Source organism: Harpia harpyja, chromosome 6 (assembly GCF_026419915.1).
Source record: "Harpia harpyja isolate bHarHar1 chromosome 6, bHarHar1 primary haplotype, whole genome shotgun sequence".
In the NCBI taxonomy this organism is placed as follows: Eukaryota; Metazoa; Chordata; class Aves; order Accipitriformes; family Accipitridae; genus Harpia; species Harpia harpyja.
Window position 1 is genome coordinate 58672873 of NC_068945.1, and position 25574 is coordinate 58698446.

At 39.7% G+C, this 25574-nt stretch overlaps 1 long non-coding RNA gene across 1 annotated transcript; it reads left to right on the forward strand.

Moving 5' to 3' along the window:
* Window positions 1-4831: 4831 nt before the first annotated feature.
* Window positions 4832-9928, forward strand: LOC128143558 (uncharacterized). The gene is made up of 3 exons (XR_008235795.1): window positions 4832-5151; window positions 5516-5631; window positions 9577-9928. It is a non-coding gene; the product is annotated as an uncharacterized LOC128143558 (long non-coding RNA).
* The last annotated feature ends 15646 nt before the right edge of the window (window positions 9929-25574 follow it).

The window sequence follows — 25574 nt, forward strand, 5'->3', positions numbered from 1 at the left end:
TAAAATGCATCTTTAAGGGAGGTACGCAAAGTAACAGGAAATCAGCTCAGTCTTATTTCAGTTTACTAGTGCTTGGTAATGATGTCACCTTTCTAAAACAAGGTTTAGGTCCTGAGAACAGAAGTAGTAATTTTCTTTGTTCCACAATCCTGCTTGAATGCCATCATCTGTGGTTAGCTATCTGTCTGAGCCAATCTGCAGTTAAGAATAGGAAGGCAGTGTCGTTCTGGGGCACCTGTTGTATGTATATTCATATACACTTTTTCCTTAAGCAATAAAGCCAGGGATAAAACTCATGTATTTAATGTTGTGTTCCTTATGCCAATACAGCGAAAAAACCTGTGGTTTTGCAGGTCCTTATTCCCTTCATTTCTCCAGTAGGTGATGAAATCACCTGATAAAGTGAGTGACTCAAGTTAGCATTTAATTTGGGCTGTCAGAATTCTTATTTATTGCTTAAAAATAGCAAAAACAAACTAACAAACAAACAATAACAGAAAGAAGAAGAAAAATTACTCTATTGTCCCAATAAAGGAAGTGCAGGGTCTGTTCAATTAGAAGTACTCTCCTATTTTTTAGAGAACAATGATAATGGTTTTAGCAGATGAAAACTTTTTCTTTTGAAGTGCCTTGGCTCAAGCTAAATGTATTGGTTTCAAGTGAAACTTGTAACCCATAAGCCTATTTAAAGTGGTTACTTTAACAGCCACTGTTATTTTTATGTTAGGAGAAAGATTTGCAATTATAACCTTTATTCCAAATTTCAGTGAGTTTTCTTACTTTTGCTGGGTTTTTGTTTGTTTGTTTTCCCCGAGGCGGGGTGGTTAGGTCTGTTTAAACGTGTTAATGGCTGCATGCTAGACTCCTAACAGAATTGTAACCACAGAAGTGATTAAATTTCATTGCTGAAGAATCCCATGGTTTTTCTTGCTTCCTTTTTTCAAGTGATAGAAATTTTTGTTGGTGTTTGAAGAGTTTGATGTTCATGTGTACTTTGGCACTAAGAGGAGGGATTGTCCTCATTGCATTAATAATTTTCAGCCACCTTTTGCGTTGTGCTTTTTAACACTTCTGTGACGTGTTTTACCTTAGTGCAAACATTTCATCAAGATTCATATGAATGGCATCCTTAAATTCTTTATAAAGAAATACCTGTTAAAATTCTTATGTTACAGAAATTATTCATAGTGCAGTGTTACAGAATTTACAGATATGAATATATTAATGTTCATTCAAAGTGCTTTATTAAAAGAAGTCAATACGATTATTGCCTTCCTATGAGTGGAAACTGAAGGAGAAGAGAGTGAAAAGAGTCGCTGGGGCAACACATCAGCCTACTGTTAATATCAGAAAGATTGTTCCGCTTTCAGAATTCTGTTTCAATGCATCCCATACCATTCACATAGGTGTTATATGTACCTACCACATAGGGCGAATCCAACGTCCATAGGCAAAAATAATATGTTCAAACATTAAGGGCCATCACTGTCCTACTCAAAAGACAAAAATCCTGTAGATTATGGCAAGTTTGCAGAGCAAAAAGCCAAAACCTGAAGTTCCCCTCTTTAGGAAGGCTTACATCTGTATTTCATATTTTGGATACTTGTGCAGTTCATGAAGTTATGACTGTCCTGTCATGTTGAATATGGTCAGGTGTCATTATATGTAATATTATTTCTTTTCTGTCTTGGAAAAAAGTAGGCAGTGAAGCTCTGACTTTGTTCTGCCTAACACTAGGACTCAAGAGTTTCTGGATGTCTGATGCCAACTCTATTCATCTTGTTTAATAAGCTACATTGACTCTGAGTGTCAAAAGCAAATGAACGTTTACTCTTTTAGAAACTGCAAGAATGAAGAGATGAAGAATTTCCCAGGGTTCCAGTGTTCAAGTCTTAAACAGTGGAATAACAAGTATCCAGTGAAGGCCCCTTTATGCTGATAGATCTGAGTTGCACATGCTGTTAACATAGGGTGCTTTCAGTTAAGTTACTGAGACTGATTCAATATTTGGGATCCAATAATCCGAAAGCGAAAAATATTCCAAGTGAGTTGGAAACCTTCTGCACTCTTTGCAGCGTAATACTTTCAGCTACATTCAAAGGTGATGTAAATACACATGCTCTTCACTGCCAGGCATCCTTACTACTTTCAGGTAGATTTGCTTATAATTCTGTCCTCAAAATATTATCTTGCTGTTTTCAGATGAGTCCAAAGGGGGATATTGCATGACCAAATCATATAACTAGTCATCACAGCGAAAGTCTAGCAAGAAGGGTTCCCAACAACATATTTCTGTTGCTTGAACAATGCAAGCTGGTGGTCTTCTGTTTCTTTCCTGAAGACAACACTGTCTTGAAAGCAATGTGAAACCACTTATCTGTTGGGAGAGGAATAAAATGATTTTTTTGCATCTCAAGAGTAACAAAAAGACCCAAGACCTTATAAAATGTTGCAAGACTTTCAGTAAAGGGGGATTCTGGCTAAACAACTTCAAAATTGCATTGCTAATTATGACTGAGATCTATGAGGTGTTACAATTTTTTTAAAGATGCATATATAAAATCAGAGTTTTGAGAACTTTTCATCTTCTATTTCCTGAGAAAATAGAGATGATCTAGCAGAGAGGGGAAGACAACCAGTAGACAGCTCTTGTACCTACTGATGCTTTTTGATCTGGCTGAGCTAGTACAGAGACAGTTCCATTAACAGCTCAGGCAAAGTGCTACAAGCTATAAGAAAACAGCTGAATAACATACAGATTTTACATGTATTACCTCGGTTTGCTGTATATATACTTGACAGTCTCTTTGGGCTGCAATGTGTAACAGTAAGAGAGGTGAGGATAAAATGAGGAGATGGCCTTCCAAGACCTCTTTGACATGTATCTGGAGTTGAAAGTACAACAAATAATGCTCAAATCGTTAAATTATTCATAACAGAGAAGTTCAATGGCATTCAGTCTAAAAACCCAGGCACACAGGGATACCTTTGTTCTCCAATAAACAACTTTAAGGCCTGATGTTAAGCCTACTAATGTTATTCAGAAGGCTTGAATTGATTTTTGTATGCTTTGGATGTAACACTTTATAAACAGAGTAATTCAGAGGTGATGAATCCCTTTTCTTTTAGGAAAATAAATACAGAAGTCAGTTATGAAACATTCACATATGTGACCAGGGACTTAAATATTCCTCATGATTTGATTTCCTTCAGGAAGTAGAGAGAAATAGACACTGAACAAAGCCATTACAAGAATCGTTCCCCTGGTGTTTAAGCTCAACCATCCACAAATTTGGAAATGTGATGTAAGTGACCTTTGAAAAACATGAACTACTATCAGAATATGCCATTTTTAAGACATATCTCAATGTTATACGAAAGATGGAAATTACGTCAGTAGCCAAGAGACACATTTTCCATTTAAAGCTTAACATTTTAGGAAGGCAAATTGTCTATTACCAGTGGGGACAGATTTTTATGTCTACACTGACTGGTATATTCTTGCTGGTTTATTTCATTCTGTCCATACAAAGCAAGCATAATTGGTTTTTTTCAGCAGAGATTATGGCTGCTTTTCATCTTTGGGGTAGTATAAAGCAGGTAGGGTATGTTAATGAATATGGACCTATACTTTAACAAAGTAAATACTCTAGGCAAATATTTACCATGCCTGGCAATCAGCAATAAGAGACATAAAACAACTTCTAAAGTTAACATCTTTTTCGTTGTGCAATGGATCACTTGTTTTTTCAAACCTAGATTTGCAGTTGCTTATGTCTGTAGGTGAGGGAGGGAAAAAGCAAAGATCAAGTGCTCTTTGGAGTATTCTAGATCAGACATTCCCTAAAATTGGCATACTTACCAATTTTGACATTTAAGGCTTTTGTGAATGCCTTCTTTCTACTTTCTCCGATCAATATTCTATTTCACAGCAACAACAAACATGCGGCAGAAGCAAAATGGCACAACTGCACCAATGAATGCAACAAAGGAAATTGAGCTCTCTTTTTTTCTTATCTGCTGTAATTCCTCATGACAGACTTTCTTTCTGCTTTGAGTACTCCACATGCCTGTAGAACAACATCTATTTTAAAAATTCTTCAAAGCCATAGTGTGGAATATGGAGCTGCTCGCTTTGCTGGAAGTTAGAGAAATGGCACTGAAGATGAGTGGGAGAGTTACAAGCAACAAGGGTTGTCCTGTAGATCTAACCATGCTGTTCCTCTCGACGCTGCTGGGACAACACAGGCTCTTGCGATAACCCAAGCCATCTCCATAATGTGGGTGACGTTCCAGAGAAAATATTTTCTGCCCTCGTCCTCTGGTTTGTGGAAGGGAGAGTCTGGTGGACTAGGGGGTGGAATCCAACCCTCTCTGCCATTCTGGGCTTTTTATTATGTAGAAAGTCTCCCACAAACAGAGCTGCTGTAAGAGGACAACAGGCTGCCTTTGGACCTGCTGGGTGGCCCTACCTGGGCATGTCAGACCTTTGGAAAGCTGAGGGAGGGTGTTGCCTGGAGCGTGGTAGGGTGCTTTGAAAGCCTTCCAGGGCCATGAGTCTGCACTTCCCCCTCCTTTGGGGCTCCTCCAAGCTGGATTTAACATAATGGAGAGTCTTTTCTCCTGCCACTCTGTCAGCAGTTCTCACAGATGATTATCCACAGACAATCCTGTTATTGTTAAGATTTATTATGAATTACAGAAGCCTAGCGTGCCTGCTCTAGCTGAATAACAGCATGGACAGCAGTAGAGTTATCAGAAACAAACACTGAGAAGTCTCTTGGCACCACGCGTTTGCTTGGCATTGTAATAACTATTTAGAGGCTGCACGCAGAAAGTTTGAAGTGGGAAGTTTGGAGTTTCCCAACTAGGAAGGCTGAAAGGAAAAAGTCATTCCGTGATGCTAATGCACAAGTGGCAGGTAGCGAAGGCTAGTGAGTTGTTATGTTTTCATTGGTTCAAACCAATTTGACCTCAGAAACACTATTTAAATGTGGTCATGATGCTGACAGCTTGCTTCCTGGGGAGATATATACAACTGTGCAGAATTACTGGTGTATATTGTAGCAAGGGATTAAAATTAAAAGTTTAAACTTTATGCTCATCATTGTGGGTCTTTTGAATACGTGGAGAACCAAGGTGCTCAGCCAGGTAATTTGGTCTTGTTACATTAAATAATTGCATATTTTTGGGTCCCGTAAGCCAAGAATTTGGCTGAAAATCTGTTATCGTATCGAGTATTGCAGTACAATATTGTCTATGTGTTGTTATTGAAAACAACGTGCAGTGAAAGAAAGGCAGTGGAGAAGGTATTGTCACTAAGTCATGAATAAATGATTGAAAATAATACAGTCTATAGTGGGCTTAATGGCTGTTGGTTTCTTGCCTGCCAGAAATCTTTCTTGACACATGATTTTCTTGGTTTTGCACTATCTATCAGAGCTGGCTCTGGAGCATTTTAAACATAGCACACTGAAGTGCGTTTTACAAGATCATTTGTAATATTGCCTTACAGCCCTGCTTCAGGATGAGGAACACTAGACATCTTCCTGGCTTTGTGAAAGGATGCTGCAAAATACACGCGACTGTTGATAGCTAAAATCTACTTCTGGATCTCAGTCTTCATTTCAGGTGAAAAACGCAGCTCCAAAGGCATGGAGGAATTAACATGCTAAAGCGTATAGAGAGATTATGATTTAGTGAATTAGTCAGAAATCAAAGTACTGGGTATATTTGCAAAATAACAATGAGTCAAGATGTTGGCTGAGGTAGAATAGAAACTGGCCTTTCGCTTGTCCACATGGAGTCAGTGGAGCAGCTTAGCTAACATAAGTTACCACTGTCAGCTGAGCTATGGGATTAACCACGTGTGCACTCCCAGTCAAGGGTAAATGCAAAGTCAACTTTCAAGGTGTTTTCAGTTAATATGCTTTACTTTACAATGGCATTGGAGTAGCACAGAGTCATCTTACCTGGCTCTGCAGACAAGTCGTGATGCACTAACGGCCTGTTATTATAGTGTTTGCTCTGGTAGCACGTGTTACAGGTTCCTTAAAAACCTACCTGAAATTTCTAGCTTTTGTCTGAAAATTTATAAATAAAAGATATGAACTGGATATGTGAACATCCACTCAGGGACCTCTATGTATTAGGAAAGCATATTTTAAAATGTCTTTGATGTTTTTCCTCCTTTTCCTCCAAATTTCTAAATGTTAATGTACAAAAAGTTTCAGTTAGCTTTAAATGTCTTTGGGGAGTCCTCTCTTTCCTAGGGTTTTTATGATTCAGCATGCAATTTTATATAAAAGTGTTCTTGAAGCATTTTGAAAGCTTCCCTGTGAATTATTTCTGGCCTTCTGGTATTTTATGAAGCATCATATTTTGCAATTGAAATATTTTTAGCATGATTTTAGCACGTCTGATTTTCCAAAATCATAGAGAGCCTCTCTTGAAACAGATGGAAAAAGTGATAAACAGCTGAAGGGGAGGCTGGAAATAAAATGGACAAGTTATGAGTGATATTCTGTGTTGGACCCCCTTCTATTAATTTCATCTCCTTCAATCTCTTTCTGTGCAGAAAACTTGAAGCCTGGGGGGTTTTTTTCCTCAGTTTTTGAGGACGGGGTGGGGACTGAAGAGGGGAGGGAACATCCTTTCAGACTTATGTTTCAGGAATTCATCTTCAGCAGCAGAAGGCAGAAAGAAAAATCTCTTCTGACTTGGTTATTTCATAATTTAGCATTATTATAAGTTTCTTCCAACTTCCTCTAAAATATTAATTAGTCTTGCCGTAGCAAGCGTGATTCTGTGTATGACTATCTTTGTTTTTTCCCCTACTTACAGCTGCTGTCAGATGCGTTTAATGACAGTAATTTGCTGAAATAGACTCACTGAATTTGTCCAGGAGACAAACATAGCATTCCAGATTTTTTTCTGTGCTCCCGAAACAGAAATCCAGGGGTGAATCTGAGTCCTCAAAGAAACCTCTCTCCCCAACCAACCGTGAGCTCTTGCTTGTGCACCAGGTTATTGTCGTGCTTTTTTTTTCCTGAAAGGAAGGATTTCTGCTTGCTGTATGCGTTTGCTTCCTCAACATCTGTGTTGCGAGGATGTGACGTGCACGTCGCAGCACTGCCTGGGCTCCTGGGAGCGGGGCTCTGCACCGCCCTGGCGCTTGTACGCGCCGCCGTTTGATCCGCGACAGAGTGCCAGAGCAAAGCCCTGGGCTGGGGTACCAGGCTCTGCCCATCCAACAGGCAACGCTGGAAAGATCAGGGGAGTTTGTGCTTCAGTCTTCCCAAAAGATGCGTTAAGATTAAAATTCCAGCCCCGTAATTGCTTTCTCGTGGTGTTTTTCCTCCCACCGAAGTAAATGAAACCAGGATGAGTCCCAATGACAATAATTATTTCCCAATGATGGAAATGGGCACAGTGGGAAAGTACTCTTGCAACAAAGATTGTAACGCATGAAGAAGCCAGTATTTTTGGTTGCTGAGAGACTGCTTTAGTCCTTAGACCCCCCAAAGGCTGGGGCTATCCGTCATGCTCTGTCACTGCAGACAGCTGGTGCACAGCAGGCGCCGACTTTGTTGCTGTAGGCTTTTGTGTTGCTTTAAGATTTTTATAATTAAATATGAAGCAGCAGTTAAGTATAACACAAACTCAACAGGATGTTTTCTCACTAAATCAGCACAGTTCCATTGGCTTAATTCATAACAGTTAGCCCACTGGTGGGCTGGGATCCTTGCTAGGCGTGCTGACCAATATTGTTTCACTGCTCTTTTACACCAGCGTCTGTGTAATCTCTTGATCCTTGCTTTGTGCTGATTCAAGGTTATTCAAGGTTATGGTATTCAAGGTTATGGTGCATCTTGTATGTCTTCAAAGTAGTGTTCTTCATGGTGGTTCTTGGTGTTGTGATAATCCAAATAATAATAATAATAAAAGTTCCAGGGTAGATTGTAAGTTGGAGAGGCATGATGTAGTGACTGAAGCCTGATGTTTGTCAGGTTTCCAGGAGCGGGGTTTGAGCACTGCTGGGAAGCTGTGAGTTAGGGGTTTGGCTGCTGCAATCTCTCAGTCCTTCAGATGGGGCTGTAGCCTGATCTGCTCCATACAGAGGTAAAGATTTAGCAATGTTTGCCTTAGATGATCCTACCAGCTTGAACAGGTTTGGCTGAAATTTGCCCTAAAAGTACCTTCCCTGGTTGTTCTCCTCTGCTTCAGAAGTGGTTTCATTTTAGTGAAGGTACATAAATGTATATCCAAGAAACAGCTATAACACAAAATGGTCTAATATTTATTACAGTGGGTGGCTCAATGATTCTTGCCACCATAATCACAGAAGTTAGTGTCATAAATAAAATCATGGTGTCACTGGAACTGAGCTTTGTGTAAGTCTGATGTTTGACTGACTGTAGTATTTTCTGAAGAAAGCCATTATACAATCTCTTCAGGTTCTTTTAGCATATACACATATATAAAATTTAACAAAGTGTAGGATAAAATGTGTACTAAGGATTTTCAGATTTAGTTTGCTTTGACGTTCAGTGGTTTTTGGGTTTTGGGTTTTTTTTTTAAATAATCTTTGGCGGGGAGGGTTGTAGCAAAAAGCATTTGGTCTGTTCTACATTTCTTAGTTAGTTATGCTTGGTTTACAGGGGGGGTTTTTAGCAGAAAGTGTAAGACTGTTGTCTATCTTTATATTTAGACCATATTTGATCACCCATGCTATGGTGCTATTCTTACTGTGGCAAAGCATATAGAGGTTTGAGCAATATAGTATCTCTCTCCAAGACTCCCTCTCTCTCCTTAGCATCTCTTACCCCATATTGCATTAGTCAGCCACTGTCAGAAAAAGACCTAAGTTATGTTCAAGAATTTGTGTCACTGGGCCAATTTTGCATCTGCTATTAGCCCGATGACAGTAGGAATTAATTGAAAGGCAGCATTTTCTATATTCCCCTAACAGGGGTCACATAGTTGCACAGAGCCTGTCTCATATGGTTTTAACTTCATTCACGAGACAGACACATGATGGAGCCAATATTTCAGCTGGGTAAAACAGCGAGGATGCTGGATAGTTTTTATTAGTAGCTGTGTCCATGACTGAGATCAGTGTCCTAGCTTTCTAACTGCTGACCACTTCGGTCAGGACCAGCCACCCTTCTTCTTGCTGGCACCAGAGAACCCTTCTCCTCCTCTGCCTGGAAATGGCTCTGGAGGCAGAGCATCCCCTGACCGCCAGAGTCGTGCTCCCACCGTCTGCTCGGACTGTAAGGAAGACAAACCAGTGCAGGTTTATTCTGCTGATGTGTTAGAGTGGATATCTTATGACCGACATCAGCGCGTTTCAGTGTAAATTCTGAATATGCTGTGTTTATGCTGGAGTAGTTTATAAGGCTAAACAGGTGGGAATAAAGTTGAAGATCCATGAGTGTGTCCAACCAGGACATGGTGAAGATAGATACTAGAGAAACGTCTAAACCCAGTCTCTCACCCAGTGATAGATCTGGACTTTTGAACTTGATGTTAATGGATCAAGGAGTCCTCTCTTATTTTCTTCTGTATCTACAGCTTTTTATGAAGATAAACAGGGACATTGAAACTCTTAAATCCTTTTAAGGTATTTTTGTTGGATGAGAACTTTCAGCCACTGCACAGAGTGAGTCTGATATCCCTCCGACACCATCCAGTGCGTCCTCCCTCAGTCACAGGGCAATAAAAGTAAGTAGCTGCTACCTTGAACCTCCGCCCCAGTTTCTGCCGGGGGCAGGACACCTAGCACTTTGTTTTCACTATTTCTTGTTTCATGAGTCTTCATTTTCTTTCTAATAAACCTGAGGCACTGGGTGCTTTCACTTCATATGGAAATGAGTGGAGGAACGGGCAGTTGAACCATAGCCTGGTTTCAATTTGAAAGGAATTGTAATGAAACTATAAAAGGAAGAGGACTGCAGTGTATGTAATCCACATGAGGCATTTTGCTAGAAGTGAGACATCATTAGTAAAACCTGCTTATGTAATTTTGATTTTTCTGAATACATTACGAAAAGGATAACATTCTCATGACACGGTGTCTGGTGGCCTTTATATTACTTTACTGAGCAATTACTTTATGGCTGCTTTTCAGGCCCCCAGATTATATAGTTTCCCATGTTATCCCAATATGATTCAGATTATTTGTTCACTGAAAACATTGTACTAACACTATAGAAATGTAAATGATGCATCCTGCCTTAGCTCCTAATTAAGCAAGGTGGCTGGTGGATGTAGCCATGACTGGTTTTGACATGTTGAGCCTTTAAACTTTCATAAGACTTTGGTCAGCTGCTTTGTGCAGGTTTTTCATTTTTTCTTGTATGACTGGTTGCCTTCAAACAATAACTGTCAAGCATATATTTGGTTTTCACTATGGAAAAAAAGAAGACAGCCATGGTTAAGCTTAGGTCAGACACAAATTAGAAACTAATTTATCATGATAGCCTTTAGAAGAAAAAGTTGTTGAAGAAATGTTTGAATACTTACAAAAACAGGAGATAGATTTTAGATTACAGCAGCCTTCCTGCTAGCTGCAGATGTGTTTTTCCTTCAGAAGATGTTCCGTAATTGTAAAGGTGTATAATTTCAGAGGATGTCACAGTTGTCATGGCAATTGCATTAATATTACATGGGCATAAAGTGTGCAATAACATCATGTCAGTTCCTCCTGCCCTCAGGCTACCACAAGTTACTCATTTTTTCCTTTAAAATTGTGTTACTTCTTCCCTATGAACATTCCTATTACAAATACCAGCTAAAGTATCTTTTAAATTGTTCACTCTTAATTTGCATAGAGAAGTTGCCACTCTATCTGCAGAAGGAAGGGACTTTTATAAAATTAAATGTATGGTTTAGTTGCATTGCTCAACAAACACTGGGAGGAAGCAGGAGTAGCGGGAGTGGCAAAAGCTGCAACTTAAAATTAGGACATGATTATTCTCCCTTTTATCTGCTACATTTATGTCTTTTTCCTTCATATCTTTCTCGTTTTTCTGTCTCAGGTTGGAACTTGTCCCTTTTTGAGTCAGTGAAAGGTTGGCTAGTGGTAATCAGGACTTCACCTCCATGTTACCTTTAAGGATGCATGAAAACAGCCACAGGATAACCAAAATAGTAAGAACCAGAAAACCACAGAAATTCCCAGTGGTTCAGACTGTGTTGTTATTGCCCATGTTTTGCTAGCTCTGTCAGAACTGAGGCAAGTTGAAGTTTGTGGGATGGGAAAGGTCACGGAGGTACCTTGCTCCCCCTTTCTTTTCAGTTGACTTCAGTAGGCTTTACTAAAACTCGTAAGGATGCAAGAGATGTTATTGTTTCTGTTTCCTGCATATATTGGGTCTTATCAAAAGCAGCAAACTCCGTGTTAATTCAAACAGCTAATCCCAAAAGTATGTGTCTCTCTTGTGTAATCCTGCACTGCCTGCGCAGGGGTGAATCCGATTTTATAACATTTTGATAAAACCCATTTTGAAATGCAGCTGCTGCAGCATTCAGCTCCCTGCTTATCAAGCACTGTTTGTCTGAGTCAATAACCTTCTGCTCCTCTGCCTGCACTAGCTGTCTTTGATTTGGGTGTTCATTTTAAGACTTCAAAGCCCTAAATGAAGCCTATCTGTCCAAGCATATGTTCGTTAAGTGGCTCAGGAAGATTCATTTCTCTCCTGTTTCCGTATGGTTACTATGCTGGCATGTCCAGTGGCTGTAGCAGGGTCAGTAGAGCAAAGGGAGGGAGGCAATCTTTTAAGATACATTTACAGTTTATATAGGGGGAGTGTGTTGTCTGCACTCTTTCACAGAAAAAGTCCCTCAACCAAATTTCATGCCTGTGCCATGGCCAAGCTGATACACTCAGCACCTCAGAGGGGTTTGTTAGATATGTCTGTTCAATATTCATTAGTAAAGGGCTATTTTTCAGCATGTTGCATGCTGTGTCTACCCAGAATATGTTGCGTAAACTTGTTTTCATCTTTTCCTTATGCCCTGGTTCCTTTCATCACAGCTTTAAGCCCGCAGGTAGGGAAGTGAGTGTGCCCGGCTGGATGTCACCTTTCAAAGGCTGCACCCTTGAACTTGCCTCCTTCTTCTCCACGAGCTGGACTTTGCTGTCCTTCGGGCTCTGTTTGTCCTCAGCTCTTTGAGGAGTTAGCAGCTGTCTGCTTGTGGTAGTTTTAGAGTGCATTACATTCGTCCTTTTTGGTACAGGCAGAGCTTGCCTGGAGTTTGGGACAGGCAGCTACCTGTTGGATAGTCATAAACACTGCAGTTAGAGCTACAGGTGTAATGCCTTAGATAATGAAGAATGGGAGGTTGTAATCAATTAACTCCCGAGAGCCTTATAATTAACACTCTTAAGGGAAGGCATTTTTCTTCAAACTGGAGCATTAAATCCAAAGTACAGCGTTAGAGACCTAGGAGGGCCCATCAGCGAAGCTGTCACATGCATTAAACTAGGAGCAGAAAGGCTTTGCACAGCAAGCACCGCAGTATTTAGGAACATGCACTAGCTGTGCTCCAGATCACTTACTTGGGATTAAAATTCAATTTTGCAGCCTTCTTTTTCAGCACCTGAAATATTTCAGCTACTTTTATTTTCTGTTCCCTTTCTACTTAAAGTAAATCAAGTTTATTTTTCAGTGCTGGCTTATGATTCACAGTTAATGGGAAGGTGGAGCAGGGCCAATAATGCATTTGATTGAGAAGATCTGTTCTGCTGGGGTTTTTGTGAGGAAATGAAAACCATGAACTGCAATAAATTTGCTTATTAAAGAAGCAGTAAAGATTCTATTGTAAAATAGGATTCTTCGTGATATTTTTTCCTGAGTCAGTTAAGTCTTTTATTTCTAGAATTAAGAAAGAGATTCATTAAGTTTAGCCAAGGGTTTTTAATTGGCAATACTATAAAACAAAAGGAACACATGGTCTACAAACACAGTTCAACTTCACCGATTTCAGTGGCATTACCAGAGATATACACAGATCTTCCTTTATTCTTTGCAAGGGCCATGGAGGTTTTAATATCTCTGTAGAACCAGAAAAATCAAAAACCGTTTAACTAAGTCTTTTAGGGAATTTCTGGCATTATTAGAAGTGGAAAACATCAGAAATCAGAGAAGATCTAGGTGGCCTAGAAAAGACACCATTCTGCTATGCAGAATTATGCCTTGCTGACACCTTTCATAGGGAATGACTGCCCCAAAATGAAGTAAGAAGAGGCATTGCTGGCACTCTGGCATGGACCAGTAGAGCTTTTATGAAGTACGTCCAAAATATATTGAGAGCTTCAATGCAAATGCTGCTCCGGAACACATTTCCTGGAATGCCTAAGGGCAACCACAGCCCTCTGCTTCATTATTAATTCCTCTAGGTACTTCTTACTGCTGAATGATGGACACAAACTGCAGCATGGACTGTAGCCTGAAGGCTGTTGAAAATCCAGCCTTGCCATCCTAACAGTCCTTTCTTGCACAGCATAGATGAAGGTCGCATAAATCCCTGTTTAAAAATAGGAGTGCTGCTGTTTTTAAAGTTATTTCCATTTAACATAGCTTTGGTACTGCTGTGTTCATGTTTAATATTTAAAAAAAAAGAAAATTCTTTTGAAGCTACTGTCAGATATTTCTCACTCTGAGAGGGCAATAACCTTCAAGGTTAACTAGCCTTAGCTGTATTCTTGGTGGGTTTTATTCCTGATGCCGTTCCTGTAGGTATTGCAAGTGTGTATGAGCAGTAACCATTTTATCAATATCAAGGATATTAAGCAGAGACAACCCCATAGTTTGAAAAATAAGTCAGTTTTGATACTGATGTGGCAAGTCTCTGTATGTTAAATGGGCAGCTCACAGACATACCTGTCCCTTGTCGCTCTTACTGTCAGTGTGTCCAAGGTCCAATTTGATTTTCCTGTGAACAATAGTAAATACCCTACTTGCTGTGAACAGATTTAAAACCTCGGCTGTAATTACTTTACCCTAACCTGCAGACAAAGTCAATCTGTCCTCATCTAAACACTTCCAGATCTTTCTGTGTATTCCTTACTTGGCACTTTATCCATCTACATAACTCTGCCTCAAAATACTTCTCTTTGGTTATCTGATCAACAGAGGGCTAACGCTGCTTTGGTTCATCTCCATGAAACTAGCATTTCCATCGCAGGGGTTAGTGGTCTGTGGTGCATCAGTCTAGGGACGGCTGAAGCAGCAGGGTCATGGAAACATCATTCTGGGTGAAGTTTAAAGTGTAAATAAATCCAGAAACATATTAAAATGTCTTTACTTTCTATGTAGTTGAAGTACAGCTGGAAAAGGATCTTTTCCTCTTTCTCTCTGTATAAATGTGAACTAATGAAAAATTTGCAACAAATTCTTAACCTTTGACAAAAAACCTGCTGTGTATTGATGAATAAATTGATTTAATTTCCCCAGAGGGAGCCATAGGCTCAACATTATCTGCTGGGGCAGCACTGCAGCAGAAGGTGATGCTGTACGGTACTATATGTGGAATGAGAATTTTTTTTTTTCTTTTTTTTTTACCTACTATTTTATTGCTTACTATCTTGAATAATGGTTCCCACACTATGACCCTGGATCAAGGTAATCTGCAAAGTTATAAGAGGACTGCTTGTGGTCCACAGCCTGCACTGCACTGCGGCGGAGTAGACCTGATGAATTTCTGGCATTCCCCATGGTTCAGTGCAGAGACGGAGTCCCTCACCCTTTATACATCCTCCTGACATGTAATGGGATTTGCATCGGGCCTCGCCGCTGGAGTGGTGACCCAGCTGGGGAGGAGGGATGTTGGAAAGCCACTGACACGGACTGTCCAGCAGCACAGACACGTGGGACCAGATCCAGGGTTTGCCTTATTAAGTCCCTTCATTTGTCTGTTCTGTGAATTGCTATCATTCTTCCCATGGAGAAAAGAACATCGTCAGATTTGGCAGAGCGTGAAAACCTTACTCATACATGCTTGCTTTGGCTCTGATATCCAGCACGTGGAAAGGGTCAAAGTCCTGAAGTAATAGTTGAGTGAGCTGAGCTGATAGAAGGCGAGGATGTGCATCCTCCTCTGTCCTGCACAGAGTGCCTGTAATATAGTTTGCAGGTAAATCCCTCCCACAAAGTGTTTTCCAAGATAGCGATTGGGCTAGCTGCTGTTCGAAGGGGTGCCTGCCACGCAGGTTTCTTGAGGAGGTGGGGTAGCCAGTTTTGAGGAGAGATACTGTGCTAGAAGTGAACAGAGGAAGCAATGTTCTGCTTTGCACTCCAGCCAGCAATAATCTCTTTCCCTGCTGAATACTGCATTTTTCCTTTATAAAAACATTAATCTGTAGGGTATTGGGACATGGTCAGATCCTGCCAAGAACAAATTGTTAAGTAGTTGCTGTGCTCATTGCCTCTTAAAGCTGTAACTGTTGGTTTTCATTTTGCAAAATGAGTATCATGGGGCAAAAATGTATTGGCTGTGACATTATAACTATTTCCCAGAAAAATTAATTCTAAACTGAGAGACTTGGAAACAAATAGTTCTTAGAAGGCTCTGTTTGTTTAGCAGCTGTTGTTTATATATGAAGCAAAGGAAATTTGGTTAAAATTGTATGATATGCCCTTACATTTCAAAAAAGGACCCACTTTAAAGTCTCTAGTTCCAGTTGGCTTTAGGTCATGCTACAACGCATGAGCTTCAGACTGACAAGGAAGGGATCATACCCTCACAGAAGCTCACCCTCCGAGGTGTCGGACTCAAAATACACCATCCAGAGGCAGCACAGCAGCAATTCTTCTCCTCGAACAGTGCCCTCTGCTTTCTTCAGGGCCTCCAACTACATCCAGCACTTCAAATTCCCACCTCTGTGACCCTGTGGCTATCCAGCCTTCCTAAAGTATGAGAGAAAGAAAGTTTCAAATAGGGATGTGCACAAGCTGATCATCTTACTTCAAGGCAGTTTCTGGAAATGCCAAAAAAAAGGGCCAGGCATCTGTCAAGGGCATTTCCAGACAGTGCCTCTATTTGTTCCATGGGGTAGACCTAAAAACCATCACATGTACAAACACACTCGCTCAAATCAATTGTCCATTTTCGCAAATAAGGATCTACTGTAGGATAATAGGTTTCAATAAAAATTATAGCAATAATGCATATGCTGAGATAATGAAATATGCAATAATTTTACAAAGGAGAAATCTGGAAATGCACAGTTTGCACCAGTCTGAATTTTAGTATAAGCTGACACAACTCTTACCAAGATCAGTAAGAGTTATGGTCTTCTATAGCAAGATCACTTTGTCCTTGAACTTTACTGACATTTTTATGTCAACCTAAAAATGGAAATATTGTCAAATACTATATCAGCTCATCAGATAGCTTATTTTTTTCCCCCACATAGTTAGTTATGAAAGCTGTTGCCAGTCACTGTAATGGAAGCTGTGTCAGACTGCTCGTATTCCCAAGTTACTCACAATTTGGGAATGTATATGTCTGTCTTCTTGTAATGACAAATACTGCTATTGTGCTGGTGATAAATTCTGCAGTCATTTCAATAGTATTTTTGCTGTAATTTATAAGTGTTTGTAAGGCTGAGACAGCAGAAGGGATCATAGGAAATGTAATTCTTAGGGCATCTGTCTACAAAAAGAGGAGGATGGCTGTAACGTCGCTTACAAGACTGGAATACTTTGACCCTTTTCATGTTGGGCTTTATGAACTTTCCAGTAATTCTAGCGTATTAAGAAAATGCTGGGTTTAATGACAAATGAGTTAATAAATCCTTTTCTTAGGCTTTTAGTTGGCTTCCATAAGAGAGAGATCTTTAATTTAATATGTCATTGGCCACTCTCATGTATGAGGTTACCTCCACAAATCTTTCTGTACTGTCACCTCTTGGTTGGTTATTAAATTGGTGCTGTCTACAAATTTATTTGGTCATAAATTATCTGGTAATTATTGAGAAGATCCTTTCACCCTATGTGTCATCTTCAGGTGGTTGTTGGGAAACAAAATGGAAATGGGTGATTTATTTTTAATGCTAATTTAAAAGTGCTTGTGAATAAGTGGAACATAAAAAAATTACTATGTTCAATATCTGAATTTTGCATTCAGTATAAATGTAAAATAAGGTAAGCTTTCTGAACTAGACATTATTGAACCTTTTTTTGTAAATCAGACTTTTAAAACTGTTACATTTATGTTCAAAAATAACCTGATGGGAAATTTTATGTACAATCAACTTAAATAATTAATCGCTACACCAGTCCTGTTTCTTTTATCCTGAATTTGGAAATGAATGTAGGACTAAAAGCCCTCAAAATATGTTTGCCTCCAGAAAACATCTTCAACTTCCAATATTTACAATCAACTAGCAGCACTGCCACTGAGCTATTGACTTTGGTGCAGCAAACAGGGATGGTATTTCTGGGTTTCTTTCTCTTGAAAACTGTTAGTGTCGTTGGACGCTGAGCACGCTGAGGTCCTGCAGCTTGACTCACAAGTTCTTTGTATTAGGAGCTAAAAGCTTCTGGTGTGAACAGAAGGGTGTCTAAGCTGGGGACAGTACGGGGCATTTATGTGTGTTCACAGCAGCACGAACACGATGCTAAGATGGAGCTCACCTACAGCACCTCAGAGCAGATGCCGCACTACAGGATCTGCTGCCATTACACTCCACTCCACTTGTGTTTCTTGCTCTGAGGGAGGGAACCCCTCCTAACAACCAACCGTCCTCTAATAATAAACTAAAGTCATCCAGGTTTCATTATTTTTATGGCTTTATGTCACATTTTTAGTGTTGCTAGGCAGGGATCATTTACACAATGGCATCAAGGACAGAATCAGGAGCATTAAGTAACTCAATAGCAGCAAACAAGTATCACAAGCACGGTAAAACATGAAACAGATTGCTGTATATTGATTTTAAAACAAGGTACTTGAAACAAGTAGAAGTTAAAAGGAGGAAACACGGTGCACCACAGCTCAGCAATTATTTACTAACTGAAGTAATCTGTGTTCTCACTAACTTCTGGAACCTATTTAATCATGTGAGTATCAGCACATCTGCTATCGATCATTCATTAATGGCCACAAAGATATTAGGGAATTATTTGTTGTTGTGTTTCCCCTCCCCCACAACTTTTTCTATTTTATTGTTCCAAAATGCATCACTTCTGTCCCATTGATTTCAGGATGGTAAAACCTGACTCTTTATTTAGGATTTCTGCCAGTGTTACAGGCAATTTTTACATAGAACAGTCATGGTTGCAGGGTCTGGCCTGTATCATTGTTAGCTAGATACATTTTCACATTAATCACAATTACCATCTACATTTCTGTTTCAGTGGATGTCCAAAGGCCTGACAGTTGGCCAACATGTGGCACAAAGCCAAAGCCATCAAACCAAATTAGGAAGATGCTGGCAAACAAAACTGAGGGCGCCATTTGCAGATTCTTGCCCTTTCCTGCTCTCTTTTCTTCCTCCCATGCTGCTAAAAAAGCATGTTAATTAAAAGCAACAAATGATGCAGTAACTAGATCATCATCACACTGCTCATGCTACATGTGGTGAGGCACTTGGTATATGTAGCAGGAATTGATTCCTGGATTTAGTGCAATTCCAAATTTTTTTGCCAAAGTGACTGTCTTCACGGGCAGCTCCTTCTTCCTCCGGGATGGGGGGTGACACCAGCTGAAACTACTGGCTGGGGTAAACCCTCCCTGACCCTGCAGGAACCAGGCTGCTTAGTTATTCCCTGCTTAGTGTTAATGCTTCATGACAACCTCTGATCCCACACTTAAAAGAGGATGAAACCTCAAAGCTTTGGGTTGTTTCTAATTTGCTTCTGAAGAGATTCCTATATGGGAAATATTTGCATGGGACCTTCTTTTCTGTAATGTAGCTGACTGGTTTTGAAGTCCCACGAGGCCCATAGTTATTCTTCTTGGTAAACAGAAGTTCTCAATGCCAACAAACTTCCCAGTTTTCATCACGGTTCAGCTATTTTTTTCTTTTTTAAAATAGGCCTGGAAAAATAAACCAGTGCGTATAAACCAAATTCTGAGTGAAGAGAAACAATGCAATGAGTTTAATGTTTGCAGTTGGAAGCTGGAGTAGGACTCAATTCTTTTTGCATTTATATATTTCACTATTTAAATACAGAAAAAAAAAAATCCAAGAAAGGTCTCTCTATTCTCCTCTACAAAATCTCTAGCCTCCACTGTGCAAGCAACATGTAAAATGTGTAAATAATTGGTGCATGTCCTATAAAAATGACAAGACCAGAATAATTAATGTTTGGGAATGGAGTGTCAGAGTGATACATAGATATCCACCAGAATGAGGTCTGAAACTTAAAAGTTAATGTTTCAGCAGACATAAACTGTTATAGGCCCATGAATTGCCTTGAGTATACTGTATTATTGTTGGTTAAAGATACGTAGCTGTTGGAATATGATACAGTTTTCAGTGAAAATTATACTCAAGATCATATTTAGATTCTAGATTGGCACCTTGTTCTTTTCCTGTTTCCTACAGCGAGGAAAAAACCTACAGCATTGACAAAGCGGGCTCTAAAGTCTCCTTCTCCTTCCCACTCCCCCCCTGGCCCCAGATACACTAGTGATGCTCCAGCATCTATCCTGAGGAGCAAACCTTCTGCATGGTACCAAATGGCCACTTGTGTGTTTCCACAGTCACTAGAGTTATACTAATGCAAACCTGCAAACATATTCTTTCAGTCGAGATATTTCTCACAGAAGAGAACAAAGATACTGTTGTTGGTATCTATGAAACATATATTTCCCATCAACTTCTGCTTTGTTGATAGGCAACCTTAATATTTCTAAGATGCCAGTGTCTCTGGCTAGCTCACTGTGTACTTATTGCAACAACTGAGTGCATATTTCATTGCTGGGGATGGTAAAATGTAGAAACTTGAGAGGTGGTGCTACACAAAGATGATTTTCAGTGTGCTGTTTTTATTTATTTGGACCTGTCCTTAAATCTTAAATTTGCATTTTTGCTAGACAGAATATTCCTTATTGAAATATGTATATATTTCTTAGTCTGAAATATGCTGAAAGCTGATTTCCCTTTTTGGGCTGTTCCAGGTCCATGGCATTTAAAAGCTTATGTGCAAAGAGGGTTAAGTTGACCTTAGTTTAGAGGATAATTATGTCAGTCACAAGGTGAGATCAGGCTTTAAAGTAGGCACAGATCCATCACTCTCTTTGCTGATAGGATCTCTCAGACCATATGAATGAACATCATAAATTCCTCCCCGCTAGACATGACAGCTGAGGCTAAGATGTGGAGCTTATGAAAGAGAAAGCACAAGCTTCTGCTGTTAGGCTGTGTGTTTGGAGATGGAAGTAGGTAGATAACCAGATAGCTGCACTGTCAGTTAATCCATATGAAGTTCATTTCAGTTTCATTTAGAGGTTGGCCACAACTTCCATACACTCTCCTTACTCAATCCTTTATCACAGTACCAAGGTTCCTGCATTCAGTATATTGCAGTTTACTTTTGATTAGGTTAACTTTTAGCCAGATCAGTTTTGGTCATATAGACACATAGATAAAAAAAAATAAAAAGGAGAATGATGGAGGGTTAATGGTTTAAAGTTGGGGTGTAGTTGGATAACCCTAAACAGAACCCAAGGTTCTTGGTCATTCTAAGACTTTGCTTTGAATTTCATCTCATGTTCTGAAAACCTGGAGAATTCGCACATAGAACACTCCAGTGCGGTTCAATAGAGATGTGACCATGTTCCTTTGCTCATTTTATAATAGAATTAGATTTTACATGTAGAAAGTATTGTTTTCTTTAATTCTGTAAACATCTCAATTAAAACCAATGTCCCTAAAGAATTGCTAAAAATTCACAGAACATCTCTAATAAAGTAAGCAAACCAACAATCCAAAAGAGATTTCCAGACACTCAGTCTCTACTCTGCCTCTTGAACCCAAGCTGCTATGTCTGCATCCCAGCCATTTGATCTCCTCACTTTCTGCTATTGCTTCTCAAAGAAATAAGAGGTACACAATATCTATTTATTTAACAGAAGTATATCACTTACTCATGGTCTACTAGAAGTTGCTCTGGAGGAAGAATAAGCACTCAAGACCTAAGCCACAAAGCACTAAGAATTTTCATATTGATTCCCAGCTTTCACAGGGGCATATACTTAGAAATTACTTGAAAACTTTATCTTTTTTTTTTTTTTTCTGACAGCCTAAGACAGTTCTGACACAGTCCAAATACTGTAATCCATCTGTCTACACCTTCACCCCATTCTCCTTTATCGGTCTTTTTTTCCATTCTCATTTTCCTTTCTTTTCTCACTTTTTTCTCTTTGCTTATCTTATTCTGTTTTTTTCCCACTTGATGCTAAGCAGACCATGCATAGCAGTGGAGGGATTATTCAGTAGTGGCTCTGTGGAATTAGGAAGCATTTAAAAAGTGTTAGAAAGCTGGGGAAAACAGCATTACAGGGGAAGACAGATGTAGCAAAGTTTAGGAAATGTTAAGAATCCCCCTTAGGATTGTAAATCCTGTTCTTAGTATTAATGGGCAGTGGAAAACAGGGCAGTCAACACTGAATGGCTTTGTGGTGAGGACTAAGACTGCGGATTTATATTTTTTGACCAGTTTTTTGGAGTAGTAGATGTTGTGTGATGATTCAGTCTGTATGATCTGCCTTTCCCCCTTTCCTTTCTCCCAAATATTTTTTGATCTGCTGGTTTTAACCAAATTCAACAGGAACGTGGGTGTCTCAGGTGTTCCCACAAGTTTCATGAAAATATTTAGCTGGGTACAGGAAACACCAGAATTCAAACATTTTCAAAAGTGGGTAGATGCCCACTTTTTGCTGAGGATATACGAGTGCCACTATTCCCAGCTTCCTTAGCTGTAGTGAATGAATGTGCAATTGCCTTTCTATGCTTAATGCCTCATCAGTGTGCAGGCTCATGATTAAGAGAAGTGAAATGAAGGGCAGCACTTCTTTTACGCAAACGTAGGCATCCTGAGTGATTCTGTTAGTATTTCAACTCTAATAAAATCATAAAAACAGCACCAAGTTTGACAGAATGGTCCCAAACACTATAACCAGTTTCAGGATTTGGGAACTTTTCCATAATTTTTCTAGTGAGCAGGAAGGTTGAATCTGCATGTGTTGTTTATATTTAGAGCCACAGCTCTTATGTCTTTTTCTCATGCCTTCAGGAGCTACACACCACCTGCAGGAACTATTAGATTAAATCCTTGGACTTTGGTATGCAAACAAACAAATAGTTCTGCTATTAGCATCCTTCAAACTCATTTCAATGCACTTATTTGTTTTCTCTGAGGTCTATGTCCTCAGAGAATACTGCTGAATGTCACCATCCTGCTGCACAGCCCTAAAAATGCATGTCTAACATCTGAACTCTGTGTTTTATTCTGATCCTTTCTCTTTAATCTGTAAAATACTCATTATACTATCGTATTTAGCCAAGAAAGTAATAATTCCTCTTCCATGGATGGCACTCCTCGAGAGCAGTACTGAAACTACTTAATAGGAGTACTAGGTCATCCGGGCTATAAGCCTGACATCTTCTTTCATTTTGTTTTTCACTTTTCTGCTCTACTCCTTTCCTGATGAGCTACTGATAAAGTAAATTTGTCACAGGTTTACAGGACTCTATTAATTTTTTTCCCTGGGGGAAAAAAAGTAAATATTCTCAGGCACTCTTGTCTCAGAAGTTTCATCTTGACTAGGATTATCCTATTGGGCAAATTCAGCAAAATAAATTCACCACAGATGTTGCACCCTAGTTTCAACAGATGCATTTTTAATGATATTACTTAAAATCACTTTTCAAAGATCTTTCCTCCATACCTCTCCTTTGTTCTTCCTAGAAGAACCTCCTTCCTTCTTCCTAGAAGGCTGTGGTTCCACCCAGCTTCTCTGGAGAGGAAGGTGGCAAAAATTGTGAATACATCTTCCTTTCTGCTATAAGATATTGCTTTTTCTCAGCTTTCCTGTAGGACTTCCACAGCTTCTAAGAGCTCCTGTTCAGCATGTTAACTCAGATAAGGGAGCGGGATGGAAATGGCTTGCCATTTGCATCCTCTTCTTATATATCAGTTACTCTGGAGAAACCTGGCCAAACCCATTAATCCCACGGCCCCTTGACTGGAGAATGTCCTGAATTTCAGTGTTTCCAGGGACTGAATTCTACACCACACAACAAACACGCAACCCAACAGCAGGACTGAGCTGGCGTCCCTGGCTCCTGCAGGGTGTCTGGCTTTGGCTGTGATTAGCAGACCAGATTCCAGCTCCCTGTGTCATTCATTCATCTATTATGTTTCATCCCATCCTGTTCACCTCTTAATATGCTTTGCTGCACTGAACTTTACCTCCTGCTTATATGTCCCTCCTTTTAAGCCAGCTGTGAATTTCTGAGCTGATTGAACTCTCGCTGGGAGATAACAGTGTATTGTTTTCTTGATCAGCAAGGTCTCTCACAGACCAGCTTGTCTTACCAGAAAAAAACCTACAAAATATTCACAGCAGATTTAGCTCAAGCCACAGACTAGCTTGAACATAAAAGGCATTGTGAAAAGAGAGATGTTTTCTCTATCTCTTTTCCCCTGGACTGTAAATGATGCCATCCAGCTCCACTGGATGAAAGCGTGACTTTAGAGCTTGTAGTAGCTATGAGCTTTACAAATGCAACCATGAAATTCTTCATGTACGAAGTCAAATGTATCTGTCCTCTCACAGCCTGAGCGGTTTTTGTCAGCAGGCATCCTCTTGTGCAGGCCCGAGGAAGCCAAGTGTTTCTCTGTATCTGAAGCAGTACTTTTCTGTGACTATTTTTAGAGACGTGAGGGTGGACTTTTTTTTTTTTTTTCCCCAAATGAAGTTTAAGAGTGCTTCACTGAGTTTTGACTGTTTGTTTTATTCCTTATGTCTCTGCAGTTATCATTACTCCGGGATGATTCACGTTGCTTTCTAAATGCATATGTTTGGATGTCTATTGTGGAGAGCTTAGCAACTGCATCACACTGAACAGCCCATGCTGGCTGAGGCACAGCTGATGCTTAACCTTTACTCCTCTCTGTCAGGAAAAAGGTCATTGCTATGAGCTCATGACTGAGCAATGTTCTGCAACATTTGATTATCCTGCTTTCTACCTCTGCCTTCCTCCTCCTTTCCTGGTCACTATAATATTTTTTCAACCTTGTTACCTGTTGTCCTTCAGTCAAGGTTTTGCAGCGTTGACAGTCATACAGCCAGGCAGTGTAGGTGTATCAACAGAACGCTTACTCTTGGCCGCTAGTTGTTCATTTTAATTACGTATCCAGAAGTCATGGGCCAGACTTTCCATTGCCACCCCTCCAACATATTTCAGTGAATTTTCATTGATTAAACTGAATGGACAGACTTCAAAACTCAGGCCTTAAATCCCAAGCCTTGCCTACAAGTCACTTTGACAGTGACTTGGCCTAGACTGACTTCATCCTAATAGACTTTGGTCATATTCTTTATTCATTACATACAGCTAATTTCTTGATTTTCTTCTTAAACCAGCAGGCTAAAATAATTTCAGATAGAACGTTTCATTTCTAACAACTTTGAATGACAGATGATTTCCCAAAATTTAAAAAAAATGAAACAGGAAAGAAAGGAATAATTTAGCTTTTTAAAAGTAGGTCTGCCATCAGTATATACTAGTCAGTCTCCTCAAAAGCAAAGATAAATAACAATGCAGGGAGGAAAGCTACTTGTCAGATTTTAAGCACAAGCAAAATCATGGACTGACTAACTGCAAAAAGCTTCAAACTCTGTTTTTAGAAAAAAGGTCTTTTAGAAAACAAATTTCTACCCCAGTTTATGCAGCTAAAGAACAAAAGCTGTGTAATGGGCCAAATGGAAAAGGTAGGCATGATTAAATGGGTATTACTGGAAACAGAGGCTCCATGTTACACTTGATTTGCATGGGAATTATGAGTAATAATCAGTGCTTCAAGGAAAGCTTCACATAACTGTGTGCTTAGAAACTGAATTTACAGTATGTATTCTTCAAGCAATTATATACAGACACTTTCTGGAGCAAAGCCTGGGGACCTTTTGGCCAGCATAGTCTGTAAGCCATCGAGGTCGTGGTCCTGGTGCTTTTGGCACTCGCTGCCCTTCAGCTGCCCTCGGTGGCTGGCAGGTGCCAAAGCTCCCGGCTGCTCTGTCGTGCTGCAGGAAAAAATGCTGTATTTTCCTTATCTACCTTTAGCTTCTACTGTAGATTATTTTAGTATTTTGTTAGATCACTGTGATGGGGTTTTCCTCTTGCCCATTGGTAGCTTAGCAGAGTATTAAAAATAACAGCAATAATAACAAGCCTACCTTGAGTTGAGTTCATATCATGCTTGTTGCAGGTAAGGCTCTACCATTTTACAAGGAACCGTCTCAGTGCTTCAATCACTTGCGAGAATCCCCATCACAGAAAATAAAAGCTTTTCTTTCAAATTCTTTGCTTTCCTCATCTGCTAGTAGATAAA